We start from the raw sequence: 23,448 nt of genomic DNA on the forward strand, positions 1-23,448 counted from the left end.
AATGCAAAAGACAACATGATTTTTGAATCTCACACAATTATTTTTCTCAAATACTTACTGTCTACTAGTGAGTGCCCAGCATAGGGCAAAACGTATCTGAACTTTACCAAAATCAACCAACCAAACAAATCATATAGTCTACTTAAGTCTCAGTTCTCTTACCTGTAAAATGGAAAGAATAAATATCTAATTCACAGGATTGTTATAAGGATTAAAGGAAACTATGCATATAAAATATACTAAGTCTTCCAAAAATGTTAACTACTGCTATTATTACTACTATTACAATGATGGAGATGACAATGAAAATAGTAATTAAAAAGTAATACCCAAGAAGTCTCTTTCAGAAACATACCTACTTGTGGAATGGGGTGTCATGTATTCATTCTGCTTTACTGAAATATTGCAGCCATTTAAAGACTGAAAATTTTGTCCCTAATGACTTGTGGCCTTACAAGGGTCCCTTGCAGAAAGCTGGTCAACTCTGAAAAAATAGAGAAGTGCCAAACCTCTCTGCTATGCCAAGGCTCCCTCATGAGTTCTCTTTCAGTCTCAGATATGGAAAAGTCTTGGGAATCCAAAGTATGTAGTATCATGTTTGCTGGCTACACTCCACCATAGTTCAAGGCCAAGGTATAAGGTATAGCTTCTTTTAAACATTTTCTGTTCCGGAAAGGTTGGGAAGTTGACTGGTAAAATAATATAAAGAAATGAAAGGGGCAAGTCAGTTTCAGTAAGTATACATTACTCTAAATACACTGAAAATCCCAATAAAAGCATTTATTTATATCTGATCCTAACAGGATAGGTAAGATTCACAGCTCCCTCCTTAATTTTAATGAAGCACTCATATTACAAGATAGACACAACCCTCAGAGTTCGTTTTGGAATTGCAAACAATCCTGAAAGGCTTGAAGTAAAACAAGCTTAGCCAGACTAGAGACTTTTATTTCACTATCATAAAAAATAATGAGTGGGGCCTTTTGAAAAGTAAGGCATTTCTAAACACTTGGCAGAAAGGAAACCACGTGCAGGGGACTTAAACCTACACTTTTGGTGTGATTGCACATACCAATTCGAAAAAATTGGTAAAAAAAAAAAAATCAGTAAGTATCTCTCAAATCTATACTCTGCTGTCAATGAAAAAAAAAGTTATACTTGGAATCCAAAGTTAGTACAGATCTTTAGAAACTTACTACTATTTTTAGCCAAAAGGTATAATTATGGCTAATATTTAACTTTTGGTTGTCACGTATGGGGGATGAGGTATTTATCAACTGAAATATACGTGCCAAACTTTTTTTTTAATTTGGACATTCAACTAAATGACAACATAAAAAAGAATTATTTTAGGCAATAAACAATTTAGTTGTTAATAGTAATCCATCAGCAATAAACTTTATAATTAGAGAAGGTCTCTAACAGTCCTTCCAACTCTTGGGTTCTATGAGTTGAGTTTCATCATGCAAAAAATATTTTCTTATTAAAAAAAAACACAGGGGCCGGCCCAGTGGCTCAGGCGGTTAGAGCTCCATGCTCCTAACTCTGAAGGCTGCCGGTTCGATTCCCACATGGGCCAGTGGGCTCTCAACCACAAGGTTGCTGGTTCAACTCCTCGAGTTCCACAAGGGATGGTGGGCTCCGCCCCCTGCAACTAAGATTGAACACGGCACCTTGAGCTGAGCTGCCGCTGAGCTCCTGGATGGCTCAGTTGGTTGGAATGTGTCTCTCAACCACATCGTTGCTGGTTCGACTCCTGCAAGCGATGGTGGGCTGCACCCCCTAAAACTAGCAACGGCAACTGGACCTGGAGCTGAGCTGCACCCTCCACAACTAAGACTGAAAGGACAACAACTTGAAGTTGAACGGCACCCTCCACAACTAAGATTGAAAGGACAACAACTTGACTTGGAAAAAAGTCCTGGAAGTACACACTGTTCCCTAATAAAGTCCTGTCCCCCTTCTCCAATAAAATCTTTAAAAAAAAAACACCAAAAAACCAAAAACGAAACAAAAAAAAACTACCTGGGAGTGACATCAGCAAAATGGTGGACAAGGAGTGTTCTACTGTCTTCTCCCCCAAAAACACCAATTTTGACAATCACCCATGAATAAGAGTACCTATGTGAAAGTTCAGCAGAGAACTTTCAGCACACTGTTGGGGCAAAAAAAAAAAAAAAAAAATCTGAGATTAGACTCATTGAAGAGGGTAAGAGGAACAATTTCACTTTACCTGAGTCATCCCTTCCCCAAGGTGGCACAACGTAGAGCCAAGAGGGACCTTCTCAGCCCGCGATTTCTCCCACGGTGAAAAGTAAGGGTGTGTGTACCAGTGAGCACCTGGTTTCCCCAGCTGTGCAAGACACGGCAAAGAGGCCCATTTCTTTCTCACCCAATCCAGAATATAATCCAGCAATCCCACTTCTGGGTATGTATCCAAAGGAAAAGAAATCAGTATCTCAAAGAGATTCTGCACCCCCAAGTTCACTGCAGTATTATTCACAACAGACAATATATGGAAACAACCTAAATGGATGTCAATGGATGAACAGGCTAAAGACGGTGTGTGTGTGTGTGTGTGTGTGTGTGTATGTATGTATACACACACAATGGAATATTATTCAGCTATGAGAAAGAAGTAAATCCTGTCATTTGATACAAGATGGATTAATCCAGAGGACATTATACTAAGTGAGTAAGCCAGACAGAGAAAGACAAATACTCTATGATCTCACTTATATGTGGAATCTAAAAAAAAAAGGTGAACTCATAGGAACACAGAAACAGAGAGTAGAACGGTGGTTATCAGAGGCCTGAGAGCAGGGGAGCTGTGGAGCTACTGGTTAAGGGTACAAGGCTTCGGGTATAACAAGACTAAGCTCCAGAGCTCTAATGCACAGCTTGGTGACAATCGTTAATAACACTGAGTGATGTACTTGAAATTTGTTTGAGTAAACCTTAAACATTCTCACCACACACACACAAAGGTACCTATTTGAGGTAATGGGTGTGCTTACTAACCTGAGGTAATCATTTCACAAAGGATACATATGTCAAATCATCAGGTTGTACACTTTAAATATACATCATTTTCATTGTTAATTATGCCTCAATAAAGCTGAAAAAATTAAAATAATTTTAACATACGAGGAACAATAAACAAAATAATCTACATACACATACCCAAAACAGGTGGGCACACGAAGATGAAAGAAATACTTTCAAGATTTGAGGATTCTTTTCAGATGAAATCTGAAGTATTACTAAAAAACTGGGGATGAGCTTAGTCCATCGGGGCCTGAAATACTCTGTAAATTACCCAAAACTCACAGGATGGTATCTATGAATTGAGACACAGAAAGATATAAGGCAGTTTGGATACTTGGAAAGATTTAGGTTAAGACAATGTATATAAAAACATTTATAAATATAAATCTGTTGAGATTGGGGAACTTTGGAGAAACAAACAGACAAATGTGGTGAGAAACAAACTTCTTATAAACACATTTCAGAGTGTTTTGCCAGTAAACTTTAAAAACACTATTCCTTGTTTTTTAAAAGGAAAACAAGGGAGGTGGAGAATAGATCTGAATTTCCAAATACATTTTTATGTTTGCTTACTTGTTAAAAACAACAACACAACAAACCATTTCCTAATTATAGATACTGAGGATAATTCTAGCCACAAAATCTTCTCTTTCTTTCTTCAAGAATAACAACAAAAATAGCACAGTAACGCATTAAATGATTTCTGGCGCCACGTCAAAAATCCAGATGAAAGAGAACACTTAAATTATATAAGCTTCAAACTGTAACAATATTTTAATACTCTACTCTTAGAAAAGGAAAATGCCACATGTACTGTAGGTAACAAAAATAAATCAATAATATGATTTTTTTCCTGTTTGCTTTCGGGAGGCTTTTGTTCAAAATGCAGGTGGCCTGGGAGTCTTTCCAGGAAGACCTTGACAAACCAGTCTTCTGTGTTCTACGCAGATACTTCTGATCCTACAAAGCATTTAGGGGTCTGTCCTCTGCTAAAAACATCTTAGGAAAAACAGAGACCCTTGTCCCTTTCCAAACTGGGTCCCACACCGCCCACCTGCAAGCAACCACCTATGCCAGTCCTGTCCTACGGGTGCCCCCCACCCCCACCCCAGGGGCTCCAAAACTCGCCATTAGCATCAAGTCTGGGCCCAGCTCAAAACCCATCCCTCCCCACTGTTCTTAGTATCAGGTTAAAAGTCGGTACTTATCGTGGGATGTTGGTTACATGGGTGTGTGCACTTATCATGAGCATTTATTTCATGTAAAATTTATCTCACTTAAAAATCATTTTTTAAAAAAAATTAATACACTGACCCACAATGCTCTGAAGATCTGGCCCCTCCAGCTTCTCCAAATTTACCTTGTGCCAAACTTCCACCTCACTCGACTGTCCTTTGGTGACCCTGGCGCCTATTTCACTTCCTCCAGAGGCGAGCCCTTTCTCTGGCCTTCTTCACACACGTGGCTCTTTCTGCCTGGACTCTCCTCTGCCATCCCAGGCCCCACCCCTTCCTTCTAACTGACTTCTCCGCATCCAGCCAGTCTCAGCTTGGGTGCCTGGTCCTCCGAGAAACCTCCCTCCCTCCCTTCATCCTCCTGCACAGGCGCGTGCTCCCATACTCAGGCCACGGCGCTTCTCCACTCCCACGGCATCCTCTACTCCCATCACCACAGCATTTAATTACTACACGAGGTGTCAGATTATAAGGTTCACGACAGCAGGCACCACCTCTGTCATTCCCTGGTGCAGCCCCAGCATCTGGCAAATCACAGACGACCAGTGGATATTCATTTAATGAATGTCGAATGAAGGCATGAGGATATTAGTCATGTGACCCCTAACCTTCCTTCCCCATTTTGCTGTCTCTAACGTGCTGTCATCTCAGCTCCGACAGTTACAGCGTCATGGCTCTGGCTCTAATTGTGCTCAGGTTTCTCATCTCAGGAGAACCTAGAACCTTCTTCTAGGTTCAACTGGAATTAGGGTAAGGTGACAACACGTGTTTAGTCCGTTAACGTGGACATTTCAGGTACTTGTCTAATCTCTCTGCCAAAAGAATTGGTTTGTCTAGACAGGTTTTACGTGAGACGGTCGGCTCCACGGCATTGGTCATTCTAGACACGCCAGGGCGGCCCAGACTCCAGCTTTTCCTGAGATGGAATTAACGAAATGACAGCGTCAAGCTTTCAATTTCGGAAAGTTAAAAAAAAAAAAAAAAAAAGTAACCAGACTGAATTTCCTAAAAATTCTCCCTTGCGAGGTTGTTAAGAGGGGTGGGAGGGAAAACGAGAAGGATGAGTCAGTGTGAGTCAGCATTAAAAGCTCTGCTTCTGGTAAACAGTTTGCTCTTTTACAGACAGGATTAGGATTACTGGACTCCCACTACTGAAAATACACAAATAACAGGTGGTATACATTATATAAGGAGTTCCAAAACTTGGGTCCCTCTACAAAAGGAGCAGTTCATCCGAGATGGGCTACACCTTCCCCAAGGCCCGTTCCTTCTTGGAGAAGCCCCAAGGCTAAGTAAGCATTTCCTTTACGACAATTAAGATCCTAAGTACTCCTACTGCTCCCTCAAGTGACCGAAAGGAATGACTGAATGAGCACCTACTATGTGCCAATAACTGTGCCTGGCACTTCGTATAATTCATCTTTACACACACAACAATCCTGTAAGATTGGTATTATCGCCAACGTTTTATAGGAACCTGAAGCTCACAGAGGTTAAGCGATTCACTCAAGGTTACACGGTGGTAGCACCATGATTTGAACTCAGACCTGACTTGTAAGTGCTCGTTTCCCGGTATCTCCAACTCAGTTCAGAACTATGTATGAAATACCGCGAGCAAGGCAAAGTACACGTACCGCACGGGACACAAGGGAATAAGAGGCCCCCCCAGTGACCAAGAAAGCCAAGTTAGGGGAAAGGGGATTACTAGGAGACATTCCTTTCTCTATTTCGAGAATCTTGAACAAGGCCTGGGAAGTTGTTATTGAAATACATGTGGAAGATAAAGGAAAACACACCATCTAATGCAACACAAGGCGGTCTGTTGCTGGTGTCATGAGAAAATGTGCCGGGGGAGGTTAGATGGTATCGTGACGTAGAGCTCCAAGGAAGATCCATGAACTACATGGCATTTGATACGCTTGGCAAATGGACTTTGACCCGCCACAGGGAAAAACAAAGGGACGAGTGGAGTACAGGGGTCAGTACAGTTGGGATAAATCCTTCAGCACCGCCAGCCAAACAGGAAGAAATAAAGGTGGGAAAGGAAATTGTGCGGGCCCTGAACCTACTTCAAGTCCCTTTACATGGAAAAGCACAAGAATTGCAAATATTTCCTAGTTGATTCAGACCAATACATGAGGAAACACACTTAATGGTTAAATAAATCAAGAACTGTCAAATAGCCTTTCTGGAACCAAGTGGCGATAGTAGTGGGGGTTATAACTGAATAAATGAAACGTATGAGGTCTGACAGTTAAATTCATGAACTTGTGGCAACAATGTTGCTAAGCTTTTTTTTAATATCAGAGGGATTATTCATTATGAATTTGTATCAACTGGACAAAGAGTTAACCAAGTTCACTATTTGGAAGTGCTGAAAAGGCTGCATGAAAAAGTTAGACGACCTGAACTTTTCGCCAACAATTCATGGCTCTTGCATCACGACAATGCACCAGCTCACACGGCACTGTCTGTGAGGGAGTTTTTAGCCAGTAAACAAATAACTGTATTGGAACACCCTCCCTACTCACCTGGTCTGGCCCCCAGTGACTTCTTTCTTTACCCAAAGGTAAAGCAAATATTGAAAGGAAGACCTTTTGATGACATTCAGGACATCAAGGGTTATTCGACGACAACTCTGATGGCCATTCCAGAAAAAGAGTTCCAACACTGCTTTGAAGGGTGGACTAGGCGCTGGTATAAGTGCACAGCTTCCCCAGGGGAGGACTTGGAAGGTGAACGTAGTGATATTCAGCAGTGAGGTAGGTAGCACTTTCTCTAGGATGGGTTCGCGAACTTAATTGTCTGACCTTGTATGTGTTTATATAACAAAAGGACCATTACAGGGCAGTCCTATTACTGTGATTACCGCAACACTGAATCATTATAGTATGGGTTCTATGAGTGCACATTTTCTTTGAATTTAACCTACAGCTCCTTCACTGGGGGATGAGTTAGGTCAAGGACGCTCAACAGGCACAGGCTATTGGCGGGGAGAGCATTTTTGGTTGTCACGGGATTTGGTTGCCTCCTCGATCAAATGGGTGTTTAGTAAGTGGGACTCAGGATGTGAAACGCCCTGCAAATGATGAGACGGTCTTACAGGAAGCAGAATCGCCCTGACCCTGCCTGACTCTCAAATATCAAGATATTCACGTAAGTGAAAAACCTGTTTATAATTCCTGGAGCCTAGAACTTAACTCCTTTTTACATGTAACAAAGTACTTTTGTACGTTTTAGAGGCAAATGTATTTTCCAAGAATGCGTGGAAAATGAAAGATGTAAATACCATGTAAAAGGAAGGTGATGCTGTTTGTATTTAAGGATAAATTATCATGTCGGTTCACATATTTTCAAACAGTTCTGAAAACTGAAAAACACACACATGTAGATAACGCATAAGCAGCAAAATGTTAACACTTTGATCTAGGTGTCTGATACAGATGCTTATTGTACTTTCTTTTTTTTTCTGTATGTTTGAAATTTTTCATAATGAAAAGCTGGTAGAAAAGCCATCTAGCCATCATTGAGAGGTCACAGTAGAGGCTAAAAGCACAGACTCTGGAGCTCTGTGACCTTAGGCAGGTTACCTTCCCACCCTGTGCCTCAAGTGCCCCATCTGTACCATGAAGATAATAATAGTACCTACTTCACAGAGCTATTATAAGGATTAAACAATACATGGAAGCTGCTTAGAACACAGCTTGGCACAGGTAGGCACTACTGGAGTCATAGCTATTATCATTACACCTCAGCAAACAGTCCCCCACCCATACACCTGCCCACCTCTCCATCCTGAGTTATCTGTACAAGCAGAAAGACTGGAAGTTCTTGACCAAGAGTTGTTTTCACACGATTTCCTTCCAATCAGATCCTTTCCCTCTCTCCCCCTTCTTGAATCGCCTCCAGGCCAGATAAATCCTACTTAAGCCTCTGACACTCAAGAGCATCTTTTTTCCCCCTCAGATACCTCCTGGTCTTACTCTCTTCCCATCCCACCCGAACGCCTTTGCTCCTTCCTCCCTCATTTTAACCTATCCTTCAGGACACCAGCCACGCACAGGCTCTTTTGTGAGCCTTGCCAGACTCAGCCATCACGTGGCTGTCCTCAAAGACACTTAGCATAAGACTGCCTTGAAGCATCAATTCCCTTTCCATGTATAGCTCTCGCTCTAAACATACAGCACTTTGAGGACAGGGGCCTTCCTTTGTGACATATTTTCTTAAGCTTCTCACAGCCCCTTGAAGACCCACTATGAAATCTTCCTTGGATCTAGGCTGCTGCATTTGCTCTCTGACCCTTGACCTTATTTTTAATAATGCTTCAGATAACAACTTGATCCAAAGGCTTTGCCCCAAACAGAACCCTTCACTTGACGGTATCTTTTGTGCTATGTAAAGTACAGGGGGGACCCACAGAATTCTGAGCTGCCTGTGCTGCACAGCCAGAGGCCAGGGCATCCGGACGTACCGTATGGTCTGGGTGTTTTACCAGGTGCCTCCTCCTGAACCTACCCAGAGCCCAGCATGAGCTGTGTCTTCCTTTCCCTCCCAGCAAACTCACCTTCTGCCTGAACTCCTGTTGGAAGGACCCATGTAATTCATGGGTGACATGCTGAAGGTGACAGGACCGGAGTCCTGTTCCTGAGGTGATCGCCAAGAGAAAGGGATACACATGGGAGCAAAGAAAGGAAAAGGAAAGCATCATTCTGGAGCGGGAGTTGGGCCCAGCACCAGAGTAGAATCCCAGTGAGCTAAGCTGTTCATAGCGCAGAACCTCCCCGTACCTCCCTCTGTACTTAGCTTCCACAGCCTGATTACTTCCCTAGTCTGAAGCTATACCCACTCTCCCTCTCAGTGCCCATCCGCCGGCACCATGGTTCTCTCTGTTTCCTGCGCAGGATTCACTCAACTCCATTTTGGAGCCTTCGTGCCTGTGGCTCCAAGTCATGGTTCTACTCCTTACTAGCTGTGTGACCACAGGGAGGTTTCTCAGTCACTTTGCAGCTCCGTTTCCTCATCCATAAAGTTCAGTCATGTGGGAAATATTTATCAATATTTCCTGTTCTGGGCTCTGGAGATAAAGTAATGAATGGAATAGACAAGACTTCCACTCTCTTTAGCTCACCTTCTACTGGACAAAGGGCAATTAAACAAGTAAATAATTTCAGACAGTAGCAAATTCTACGAAGAAAATGAAACAGAGTAATGGGCTAGGCGAATGAAAGTGGGAAGAGCAGAGCACATGACAGTGGGCAGAGAAGGCTGCCCTGAGGAGGTGACGTTTGAGCTAAGATCTATTATTAAGGGAAACTGGGTAAAGGGTACATGCGATCTCTCTCCATTGTTTTTTACAACTGCATAGGAACCGGCAATTATCTCAAAAAGTTGAAAAAAAAAATCACCCCGGCTGCTTTGCGGAGATCAATAGACATACATACATATGTAATTATGTACAGATACATAAAATCTTTCTTCACTTTAATTATCTGTGTTCTTCCACCCAGTATTTCCAAAACATTATGATTTCAACACAATCAATATAAAAATTAATAACATAGTCTTTATCTTTGTATGAAGTCTTTCAAACCCAATGTGTACAACACATCTCAAAGCACACGCTCCACGTTTCAGGTGCTCCAAAGCCACACGTGGCGGATGGATGGCTGCCATGCTGGACAGCACGACTCTAGAGTTCTACCTACGGCTGTTGATCACCGGTATTTAACCGGGACCCTCATTTCTCTCGGTGCTCACTCCTCACTCCACAGTTTTACTGAGATATAATCGACACATAACATTGTACGTATTAGTCGTAGGTGTACAACCTTAAATCTTGTAGTGGAACAAGAAGGGAATCAGGGAGATCTGCGAAGAGGTTGCTGCTGTCCTCAGTGGGATGGCTCACAGGTTGCATCACAGAGCAGGGTGTGTTCCGTTGCTATGGCAACGTAATTGGGTGGACAGGAGTGCGTGACCAAGGAAGACAGTTTTTAGTTGAAGCAACTGGGTATTTAAATCATATCTACCTAACAGAGCTTCTGTAAGAATTAAGTGAGCTCATATATGTAAAATACCCAACACAATGCTAAACACATACCGCAGTAAATGCTCACTATTATGCTGAAATGAAAGAAAAAAAAATTGACCCTAAAGTTCCAGCACATTAAAAAAAGAGAGAGAAATCCACCTCAGATACTGGATAAAACCCTCCAAGTCGTTCAGAAGTTAAAACTATTTCTATGTTTGTCCTTGCTGCTGAGCTGTGCCTCTTGAAGGCAGCATATGGTTGGGTTTTGGGTTTTGATCCAATCTGCTACTCTGTGCCTTTTTATTGGTGAGTTCAGTTCATTTACATTTAGGGTGATTATTGATCTACGAGGATTTCCTATACCCATTTTATTAACATCTTTTGTTTTCTGGGAGCTCGGTGTCTCCATGGTTTCTTTGTCTTTGTGTTTCTGTTATTTTACTTTGGTGGTGGTCTATGATTTTTTTTCCTCTGCACCCACCTTCAATGCGTGTTTCAATGTGTGGATCTCTCAGACGTGTTTGTGTGTTGTGTGGGAATCCTTTGTTGAATTGTAGCTGTTCAACTTGTAACCAACCTCAAGAGGCGAGATCAAGGGGGACCCCTCACGCCGCCATGTTTCTGATGTCACCTAAAACAATTTCTAAAATTCGTTTTTCAATGAATACAAGGAAAATGAAGGAGTACATTTAGGTCCCTTTTCCAATTTCCTTTTTTCTCAGAGACATAAATATGTATCACAGAGAAGTAAAGGATTCCCATAATTATAAAAATCCAAAGTTTTTCCTATCAACTCTCTCAATTTAGAAGTTTAATTGGATTTAAATTAAGATTTAAATTAGAAGTAGCATATCTTCTAACACAACATTGGCTGGATGACTACTAGAAATGATTTGTGCTGGATCCTTTCAAAAGAAATATTAACAAAATATATTGGAATCGCAGGAAAACAAATCAAGAGACTGTGCAATAAAACATTTAAATGGAACAGTCTATGGGAAATAAAGCTCAGAGTTCATATGTCACTGGGGACAAATAGTTGCATTAGGATATTGCTCTTTCTGAAATAAAACTGCATTTTGTATTTATTTGTTTTTGTCATTCGAGGGTAGAGAACAGGGGTTTAGTTTGTTTGAATGAAGAAGTTTATAAAAGCACAAGATGCTATAAATCACAAAATGGTAAGAAGGTCAAATTTTTACTAACAGAAACAGCAAAAACCAAACTTTTAAAAAGTCAAACCTAATTGCAAGTGGTCATTTGAAAGAGAAAATCTTCCTGAGAATTTAAGTTTAGGGCACTGACTCTGACCTGGATTTACATAACTCTCATACCCAAGAGACATGACAGCTGATTGTCCTGTCCAAACAAACACTGCAGAAATTTATTATAACCATCAGGGATATTCCATTTCTCTTCCCACAGTATCTACTAATTCTTATCTCAGACAGATATGTGTGTGTGTGTGGTTTGGATGAATGTTCTGCATCATTTGAATTCTTTGCAGTACTGAGGAGACAGCAAAGTGTTTAAAACTTAAGTCTTCATTTAAAAAAAAGAAAACTGATTTTTTTTTGGAGGATTCTGACTTTGGGAAAGCTATTTTAATTAGGAGTTAAGCAAAGTGTTATAAGAAAAATATAGACAAACGAAGACACTGTTTATATTTCAAAGATGGTGATACAGATTCTGCTGCAAAATTTTTCCAAAACTAATCCCGGGCAAACAGTTCCTTAGGAAAACTATTTTTATCCCTTTATCAACTTGGTTGATAAGTATTTCATTTCCAGTGCATATATGGACAAGCTATATAAAGCAAAATTATTTCTATGCTTTAGAAACAAACATTTTGCAAATGGAAACAAAGTTTATTGTGCTATAATGTTAATTTGCTAGGCTGACAGATAACTCTGGGGCCCCTTAATACACAGTTCAGAATGAGAGTCCATACAAGGAATAGGCTTGACTCCCCAAAACTCCAGAAGCACGGTCCCTCCGGAGGAGAACACCGCTCTGGAAAACTGTGATTAATGCTACTTAATCCAGAACACATTTACATGCATTATTTCATTGCCTTGTGTGGTATATAAGATGCTATTATCATTCCCATTTTTTCAGATGAAGAAATTACAGCTCAGAAAGGTTGATGTCCAAGGTCACTAAGTTAGTGAGTGCCATTGCTATCAGACTCAGCTCCCTCAAGCTATGCCTTAGTGACAGTAATGGCAGCAGCAATGACAGCACTTATATGCTGAGTGTTGTTCTTTGCAATTCATATGTCAATTCACGCAACCTTGACAAGAACCCTACGAGGTAAATAGATAGGTTTGTCTTTGGGCCACCAACATCCCCTTTCTCTACCCTGGCCCACCATGCATCCCTGCTTCTTGCCCCACAAATTAAAAATCGGCACCCCAAAGTCCTCATGTTCTATCTCATCCCAAATCAAATTGGGCTCTAAAATGCTGGTAATTGTTGAAGCTGGAGGATGGGTAATGGAGGTTTCTTTATACTATTCTCTCTACCTTTGTTTATGTTTGAAAATTACTTGATAAACCTTTAACATTTTTTGCTCTAACATGGAATCTGACCTACTGAAGAGGCTCGCAGACTAGCCTACACTAACAGTGAATTTCAAGGAAGTTAGGTTGGTGCAAAAGTAATTGCGGTTTAAAAGGTTAAAAAATTCCATAAAAACGCTATCACTTTTGCACCAACCTAATATTATGGGAAATGGCTATATCATAAGAAAAGTCACATCATTCACTCATTCCATAAACATAAATTGAGCACCATTATGTTAGAATAAATCAAGGTCCAATGAAGGAGTCCTGTCCTCAACAAACTAAGAGTTTAGTACCAGACACAAAAGAAATGCAAAAATAATTATAGGGAAGGACTATTGATGAGAAATGCTATAAAAAGAAAAGTTCAAACATAGAACTATGTGAATTGGTAAAAGAGTCACATCTGGACAAATTCCATTACACGGAACTCTTTGGGACAGTCCAAACTTTTTGGTGTAGTAAAGCCTAAACATTATCTCAACTCAACAAGTGGCCCACAAGAAGAAATGGAGATAGATCCAAAATCAAAATTAGGGCTGGAATGCCTACATGCCCTCTTATATGGTATGATAATGGTTTCCAGACTGAAATCCAGGCCTCCTGGTCAAGAGGGCAGGATTCCTCTGAACTCCTAGGATCAAAACATACTTATTGGAGATTTAGCTGGATAGAAAATCACCAAAACACCACTTATAACACTAAAAACTTAGAAACAATGTAAATGTCCAACAATAGGGTTTGATGATATTCATTCAATCAATGCGCAGCAATCCATACACAGCAATTGAAAAAGAAATAAAGAAGTACTCTCCATTATATGATAAGGACTAATAATGGTAGAATTCATAAAAAATAAACAACCAAAAAAAAAAACAAAAAAGAAAAGAAAACAGCTGGTTAAAGACAGGATTCATTACAAATGCACATTCATTTGTCAACTACTTGGTAATAAACCAAGGCTGTTTCTTGAGAATATGGTCTAGCAATTCAAGTTCCTGCATGAACCACACCTCTGATGCTTGTTTATGAGTTCCAGCTTTTACTGGAAAGCCACTTTGTAAAATGAAGTCTGAAGGCAAAATTCTACATTTGGATGAATTTTTGTCCTCCGTCTTTGCAGAGATCTCTTCCACTGTAATTTCACAAGCACTTTTTGGCGTTTATTTTTACCAGGTCTTTCAAACGCATTCAACTTATGTTTCACAAAAACAATGTCTTTTTTTTCCTTTTTGTCCTCCTATTTCATTAGTTAACACTTAGTTGCATTGTAATTCAGTAACAAGTAAAACTGGCATCAACAGGTTTGGGAACCAACTCACCTGACTTGCTGACATAAGTGACAGGACCATCATCAAGCGAACGCTTACAACGTGTTGAATATGGGCCAGGCCCTGTTCTAAGCGCTCGACATATCTTAAGGCCTTTAATCCTCAGAGACGAGGTACCACTGTGGCCATCACATTACAAATAAGGAAACTGAGGCACAGAGCAGTAACTTGCCTGAGGTCACACGACTAGTAAATGGCAGAGAGAATTCTAACTCAGGGAGTCTGGGTCCACGTTGGTGACTTTAACCACTACCCTGAAACTCCCTAAAACCAAATGAGTGAGAGACGCAGTGTCGTTCAAGAGAAGCTCCTGCGATGACGTAAATGCTCTACGTCTGAAAGGGCTGCCACATCCAGTAACCGCTAGTCACCCTGTGACCGCCGCGATGAAGAAACTGGATTTTTAATGTAAACAGCCACACGTGGCCCTTGGCTATCGTACTGGACAACGTGACAAGAGTTGTTTACTAGCCGAGAACACTCAGGGCTGTGGGAATTAAACACTAAGTTGTGTAGCGAGAATGATGAGGATCTGTTCATCGAGCCTTCATTACATGGAGACTGGTTAAGCAGCTCGTCCTGTGTATGAACTGACATGAGAAGATACTTACCACGTGGTTAAATGGAAAATATACATTATAAGACACTACAGAAAACCTAATCTCATTCGTGTTTGATTGAAAAGTCCTGAATGCAAAGATAGTAAACATACAGAAAACTGTGGTTTCCTCCAAGGGGAGGGTACAGTAGACACTGCTGGCTACACACCGCCAGGCTGACAGCCATTTGCCTTCTCTTCCACAGCAACAGAATCCCTCAGTTGTTGGGAACAGCGAAGACACGACATTCCCCGGCCTCCCTCACAGATGAGAACTGACAATGTGTTGTCAACTGAATGTGTTTGTGGGGGCTTCCAGGACTTCCGAGGGTATGCTTTGCCCTCCCCTGTCACACTTCTTCCTGCCTCATGGAAGAACTGTGTAGCTAGAGAACCAGAAGCCCACTTGTGGCCACAAGGTGACCACGAGAGTGTCAGCCCTGGGGTAAGGATGGTGAAGCAGAAAGAACGATCTACACTGTTTGATGGCATTGGGGAACGGCCATCCCAGCAAAAGACTCCTTACTTGGGACTTAATGTTTTTTAAAAGAAAAAGAACCTGTAGTATTGAAAAGCACTCTTATCAGCAGCCACCACAATTCCTAGCTGACCCCTCTACTCAGCGTCCATGCCTCCCAGTCACAGAAAAACATCCTTCCTAAGGGAAACACAATTTTGTCCCTGACTGGCCTAAAGATCATTTCACATCCCCATCCCCCACCCCTTCTCCCCCATAAATGACTTGTTCAAAAAACAGGCCTAAGCCAGTAAGGTATGGCACTGGCCTGGTGACAGGATTTGGCTCTGGAACGGGCACATGACCCAAGTCAAGCCAATGAGATTCTACGATTAGTATCTGGGGGCTTAAAATTCTCACTCTGAGGAGAACAGAGGAAGAGAGACTCTGTTCCTTGGGTTGGTGCCATACTTGGATCTAGGGCCCAGAACTGCTACAGGTATCTTGTTGCTGGCCTAAGAATAAAGACAACACCCTGGGGAGGGAACAACCAAGGGAATCTTAGGGAAAGAAGCCTGCGGCAGTGGGTTAAGTTAATCGTGAAGTTTGCCTTACCTCTGGGACAAGTATACATTACACAAGCCAAAAACTAGCCACACGACTAAGAAATCACCTTAGAGGCAATGGGATAGGTGTTAAGAGTTATTCAAACATTGTGAGAAAGGCAAATAAGTCAGGTCTTCCCAGTGGGCATGCAAAGTTAGGCACTGGTTCTTCAAAACACTTCTGCACCTTTTTCATACAGGCCTGGTCAGTTATTATACAGTAAGCTCCCCAATACTGAGTTACTTTAGAAGAGCTTTTCATAGAGGCTTTTCCAAAAAAAAGGTTACTGAATAAGTGTACATGTTTCAAAAGCCTGACAATAATCACAACAGTTAACACTTATCCATTGAGTCCTTACCATCTGCTAGGCCTGTGCTGAGCTCGTTACCGCATGCAGTCCTCACAAGACACAAGGGACTCTCACTACACCCATTTTACAAATCAGGGAACACAGAAGCTTAGAAAGCAAAGTAACGTATGCATGAAAGTAGAAAGTGCCTGGGCTGAGACTTGAACTCATGGCAAAGGACTCCAGCGCCTCTATCCACGGCTTTGTATTGCCCTCCTTAGGATACATAAAAACACATTTATGATTTTCTGAGGCTGCCCTGTTTTACTTTATTTTATTTTCTCTTTTTGTTGTTTTTGTTTTTTATTTTTGTTTTGCTTTTGCACTGATTTTAAACATTCTGTTCTCTTGACCCTCTGAGTATACTATATTCATCAAACCACAAGTCCTAATTTTTTGGCTTGTAAATATGGTCACCACATTTACTATGTACCACATATAACATGCAAATATCATCAAGAACCACTGAGTGTTGGGCGTCTGGATGGCTCAGTTGGCTAGAGCGCGAGCTCTCAACAACAAGGTTGCCGGTTCAATTCCCACATGGGATGGTGGGCTGTGCCCCCTGCAACTAAAGACTGAAAATGGCAACTGCACTTGGAGCTGAGCTGCGCCCTCCACAACCAGATTGAAGGACAATGACTTGAAGCTGATGGGCCCTGGAGAAATACACGGTTCCCCAATAAAATTAAAAAAAAAAAAGAACTATTGTGTGTTAAACCTATGTACACAAGAGAGCAATATAATTACATGTCTAACATGCTGGAAATTAGGATTAGACCATCAACTTTTCTTTTTCAAGCTTCCTTTTGTTAAACAGAGGCACACAGTAGGTAGGCTTATGGAATTGGGAATGGAAGAAAAAAGATAACTCACATTTATTAAGCCCCTTCTAGTGGCCAAGTTTTGTAATGGTTAATTCTAAAAGGACTTCAGGAGACATTTTTACAGAGAAAAGAACTGAGACTAAAAGACCTTCCCCAAGGTCATGCTGATCTGCCTGAAACTCAAGTTCTTGTTCTTCCCACTATAAGACTCTGCATTCCTATGAATTCTAGAACTTAACCAAATATTGGCTAAAAGCGAACAATGACTCTGAGGCCATAGGAAAAGCTATGCCATTTTATTAGCCTCCCTGGAAATACATTTTAATTACGTTTCAGTTACTTTTAACCATGGCGCCTTCAGCTTTAATAGATTATCCATAAGAAAATAATCTCACACGAAAAGATATAATGTCTCAGGGTCTAATTTAAAGACCACAAGGAAACAGTTACTATGTTTCAGATAAACTAATTTAAAATAATACACATACTTATTTTCTTAGATTGTAAAAATACAATCAGTGAGTAGTAGAATGCTAAGTTTTGATACAAATATTCAAATAGAAACAGTCTAGTCTTCCAAGTACACTGTCTATGGAGAATCATTGAAAAAAACCACTACCCAAATCTGCCTCATGTACTAAATATTATCATAATTGTTTATGAAAACTCAGAGACTATATTTTTAAATGATGTTATGTATATAATACAGTCATTCTCCAGGCAGCTGAGATCCCCAAATAGAGAATGCTATAGCACAGAATTTAGGTTTTATTATTACTTTGATAAAAGTAAAAATTAAAAACAAAAAAAGGCTTTATGTACAAAACACTTTGAAGTTTCTCTGTTCACAAGGTAGCGACCACATACCTGTATATCTCCTGCAAAACCTACTACTTTCAGAGCCACCCCAACTAGGTGCTGATTTCTCTCTAACACCTTGTACCTATTCATGGTCTCAAACCAAAGGAGACTGCTGATCAGTTTTTCAATAAAAAAGGCATGCCACCAGTCCATATAGAAGCAAAGGCAGCAGCTGAAAAATGAAACTGAGCAGGGCTTGGGGTAGCAGGAGTCTTAACTATTCAACCCTGGAGAACATATTTAAGAAATAATAAGAACAGCTAATATTTACTCAGTGGTTCTTATAGCTACTCACTGTGTTAAGTGTTTTAACTACATACTCAATCCTTACAACTCTATGCAGTAGGTACTATTATTAAGAATCTTACTCAACATCATACATTTATTCAAAATATTTCCAGGATATAGTAAAGCTTTGAAATTTGGCTCCCCCACTTACTGGCTGATTCTGAGCAACTTTACACTCTCTGAATCCGTTTCCATAGCTTTAAAATGTTAACTGTACATTCTAGCCCAATGTCTGCATTTCCTAGTCCCTTATCCCTGGTGTCATGAAATATTCCACCTGCTCATGCCCTAAATCAATACTCATTAGGGCAGAAACAATATTAGGGCTGCTTTTGCTTCCATTGTCTCCAAGGGTGGTCTGGCTGCCCCACACCACTCCCAGGCCCCAGAAGCCGACCAAAGGGCTCAGTCAGTTTCTCCACCTGCCCAGTCCTGACTTGTTTCCCCTTCCCAACCAACTCATATGAATGAGGTGCCAGCATGCCTTTGAACGATGCCAGTGCTGGTTGGAATCATGTACCCTACCGCAAGGGTAACAGAGAATTAAAAACATCAGTATACGAGAAAATCCCTAGAGAGTTCACATTTCTTCATGTATTCAATTCAACTTGAATACTACAGGATTAAGTCATAAGGGGTAATGTAATTTTGGTTAACTGGCAATCACTTAAAGAAATCTTTAAAACAAATTCTAAAATGTGTCAACATACTGTACTATAAATTTCATATGTAGCAGATTTGAACATACTTCAATCCTTGGCTGAGAAACTTGCTATATCTCAGGGTGGTCATCTGAACACTGAAACAATATGGTTTTGACCATGACTTCATGTAAGAAACACATTTTGTGTCATGGCTCAGACATAAAAAGAGCTGAAACAAAAGTTTTACAAAACAAAGCTTATTCTTACTATAGGAGATGTACTCTTTTTTTTTTCTTTCTGTTCTTTCTATTCTGTTTTTTCTTTAAAAAAAAAAATGCTGGGACCCTTCCCTCAAATAATCGTTCAACCTACTAAATGTGTAACAACCTACCGTTTGAAAATCCCTGATACAGGCAGCCCTTCCACTCTATGGTTTCACCAAAACATAAAACCAATCCAGGAAAGCAATGTTGTGAGTAACCAGTGTTGGACAGAGCACACAGGTTCTGTTTGTTTTTTCTTTTTTTTAATATATTAAACTGAGGGATTTTTCTCCACCTACTGGGGTGGAGAATACGACAGTGTGCAAAGGCTTCCTTGACTTGAGACAGTGGAATTTAACAGAGCAGCACATGACTCGGCATCAGAAAACCTGGATTCATTTTGCAATCCCTAATGAAATAATGCCATGTTTCCCCCAAAATAAGACCTGGCCGGACCATCAGCTCTAATGAGTCTTTTGGAGCAAAAATTAATATAAGCCCTGGTATTATATTATATTATATTATACCTGGTATTATATTATATTATCCCCGGTCTTATATTATATTAAAATAAGACCGGGTCTTATATTAATTTTTGCTCCAAAAGACACATTAGAGCTGATGGTCTGGCTAGGTCTTATTTTCAGGGAAACACGGTAGGTCTGATCTAGGCAATGATCATTAATAACTGCTAAAACCATTCTGTGAAAGACTGATGAGAAATTTACAATAGATGGACTATGCAAACCATACCTGACCCCAATGACCAATTTTCATATCACACAAAGAGAGAGACCTGGACTTTACTTCTCCCAATTACTGCCTGCTGATGTGGTACACACCACCACCTGTTAAGTCCAAGGGCCAAAATAAGTAAGTTAATTAAATTAAGGGAGTAGAGGAACATGTTAAAGAAAAGCAATCAGCCAAACCCACAATGTGAGAAGTCATACAGCACAAATGACCTGGTTTTTTCAACAAATAAAAGAAAAACAAATGAGAGAAGAAATTGCTAGGCTTGAGACACAGTCAAATGTAATAGGTGGAATTCGTTTGGATTCCAATTCAAACAAATCAATAGCGCAAAACATTTATGAGATAGTTGAAGACACTGAATACTGAATGGATATTAGGTAATATTTAGGAATTATTACTGTCCATTTTCTGAGGTGTGATAATGATACTGTGACTATAGAGAACAGAGAGAAAAAGTCCTTATCTCTTAGATATGCATATTGAAGTACTTATGAATGAAATGATAGGACGCATAGGATATGCTTTAAAATAATCCAAGGAAGGGAAGGTGTGCAGGGGCATATATGATATAAAACTGACCATAATGTTGATACCTGTTGCAACTGGGGAGTGGGTATAAGGTATTTATCATACTATGCTTTGTACTCTTGTATATGCTTAAAATGTTCCACAATGAAAAGCTATAATGTAAAAAGAAAATAAGACAACCTAGATTCAAACACCAGGGCTTATTAAATGTAGTACCTGGGAGGTCTCTTGAATCCTCTGAGCTTCAATTTTCTCATCTGAAAATGGGAATGGTAATCCCTACCTCATAGTACTGTTGCGAGGAATGAAACGAGATCATGGATTCACACCTTTTGGAAATCTAGCTCTTATAAACTGCAAAACTCCTACAAATGTTAGTACAACAGTTACGTCTCTTTCTGCATTGCTCTGGAAGCAGACAAACATTACAGATTTGTGGGACTAGAAATGGTAATGGGCTGAATCCATTTGGACTCTTAAGAATTTTTTTTTCCGTAGTAACTCCTTCATTTGACACTGTTTACTTTATATGGGCCCTTTCCTCCCAAAAGGAGAGTGTCAAAGATATTTGCAATAAATTGAAGTCCTTCAACTTCAGTTGTTTATAGTTCTTGTTTACTTTTCCAATTATTCGTATTTCCCCTACTAAATGTAGAAAGTAAATTTACAGGAGACTGTGTTGTTGAGATAAAACTGAACACAATTAGGAATCAATGTAATCTAAATAGGACTTTGTTTAAAATACTCCAGGTGTTTTTAGAAGAATAGATATGTATCTTTCAGCACTAACGCTTCATCTCCAATGAAAGGAAATTCACAGAGGTTCAAGTCTAAAGTAACACAAAGGGAAATTTGGCACAATTTGGCTTCAGTTTACAGAATGGGTTGGAGGGAGCCAGAGAGATCTTTCTATAATGCAAAACTGATTAAGTAATTTCCCTTCCATTCAATGGCTTCCCTCTCCTTTCAAGAAAATGTCCAAACTCCTGAACAAAGGCTCAGGTGGCTCTCCAGCCATATTTCCACCCTCGTCTGGGACTGACACCCCTTCACACTATAGGCAGGGAAGGCTTCCTCTTCCACCCAAGTCCTGTTGATTCCCCTGAAATGTCTCTCACATCTGCCCTCTCCATCCCCTTCCTGCTGCCACTGCCCGAGATCAGACCTTTTTTTTAACCTTTACTCCCCCATCTCCCCGAACAGAATATATATCCTTATTGCTTTTTCTGATTATAAAAGCAATTCATGTTCATAAAAAAAGACAAATAATGCAGTAAGGAAATAAAAATCTCCCCATGATCTCATGACACAGACATAACGAACTTTCTAGGACATTCATACTCATGGCAGCATTATTTGCAATAGCGCAAATAAAGAAGCAACTCAAATGTCCACCCACGGAATGGGTAAACAAAATGTGTACATACATATAATGTATATACACAAAATGTTTATATACACACAATGGATTATTCAGTCTTAAAAAGGAAGGAAATTCTGACACACGCTACACCATAGGTGAACCTTGAAAATATTATGCTAAATGAAATAAGCCCATCACAAAAAGACAGATACTGTATGATTCCACTTCTATGAAGTATCTAGAGGAGTCAAATTCATAGAGACAGAAAGTAAAATGGTGGTTGCCAGGGGCCAGAGGAAAGGGAAAATGGGGAACTGTTTAATGGATATAGTTTCAGTTTTGCAAGATGAAAAAGTTCTGGAGATTGTACAACAATATGAATATTCTTAACACTATGGAACTGCACACTTAAAAATGGTTAAGATGATAAATTTCATGTTATGGGTATTTTACCACAATTAAAAATTAAAAAAAAAAATTTAACAACTAAATCTTTCTGGACACTTTTCCTATAAATATGTATGTATACACTTAAAAAATAAAAAATAGGAACATCCTGTAATCTGTTTTTCATACCTAACCATATGTTAAACATCTTTCTCATATAAATAGCTCCCACCTTATTCTGTTATAATGGCTGATAGCATCCATCATATGACTGACTGCACCATAATTTAACCAGTCTGTTTGTAGTTTTTCAATATTATCAAAACATCAGTCAACATCTTTGCATATTTTCTCATGACATCTTATGATAGACATGTTTTTCTACATGCCCTTCTTTGGGTATCAATACCTTGATTTTCCCAAAGGAAAATTATCTCCTTGCTATCCAAATAGGCACGTGGCATCCTGCCTCCTCCTCTCCAGCCAACTCTTGTTCTATTTGGCTAGCCTGGGCACATTTATTCTAAATTTTATTCCTACATATTTATTTTTCATATTGTTATTGTCATTTCTCCTATAGTCACATTTTCTGATGATTGCTTGCATAAAGCTATTGCTTTTTGTCTATCTTGTAGCTGCCTGTTCACTTAGCCTGTTATACTTAAGATACTTTTTAACTTAATTCTGTTGAATTTTCTCAGCAGATAATCATATCACAAGTAGATGATCATATCATCAAGGTTGTCATTAAGACTAAAAGCTCTGGGCTCAGGCAGACCTGGGTTCAAATCCTATGTGACCTTGCGTAAGCATTTTCCCTTAGTTTCCTCATCCATAACTGGGAATTATAATAAGGGTTATCTCACACGTTGTTGCAAAGATCATGCTAATTGAGACCAGAATATGAAAAGTGCTTAACATTAGTTCAATAAATGTCTGCTATAATGAAAATATAACTTTCTCGCCACATGATATTTCTCTTATTGCATTATATTGGTACACTCCTTTTTGGCATTTATCTTGCTTCCCACTTCTCCAAAAAAGTAGAAGCCATTAGACCCCTTTTAAAGTATCTGTGCTATGGATCTCATCTACTCTCACTTTCTCAGGAAAGCTGTGCTACTGGTTTTCCCTTTCGTCTCCTGTATTGTCTCAGCCTCTCCCTCACTACTCTTTGCCATCAGTATTTAAATCTGCTCACGCCTCTCTCGTGCTTTTTAAAAAGGCTTCACCTGATTCCCCAATCGCTCTCCAGCCTTCCCTCTCTTCCCCTTCACAAACTTCAGCTGCCTACTCTTTGTCTTTACTTTCT

The 23,448-nt window shown here is 40.0% G+C and overlaps 1 protein-coding gene across 2 annotated transcripts in view; it reads right to left on the minus strand.

The window, feature by feature from the left end:
* The window catches only part of PKIG (cAMP-dependent protein kinase inhibitor gamma), a 77,837-nt gene that overhangs the window by 52,373 nt on the left and 2,016 nt on the right, over positions 1-23,448 (minus strand). The gene's annotated exons all lie outside the window — the stretch shown is intronic.

The sequence above is a fragment of the Rhinolophus sinicus genome, linkage group LG13, assembly GCF_036562045.2.
Source record: "Rhinolophus sinicus isolate RSC01 linkage group LG13, ASM3656204v1, whole genome shotgun sequence".
Lineage (NCBI taxonomy): Eukaryota > Metazoa > Chordata > Mammalia > Chiroptera > Rhinolophidae > Rhinolophus > Rhinolophus sinicus.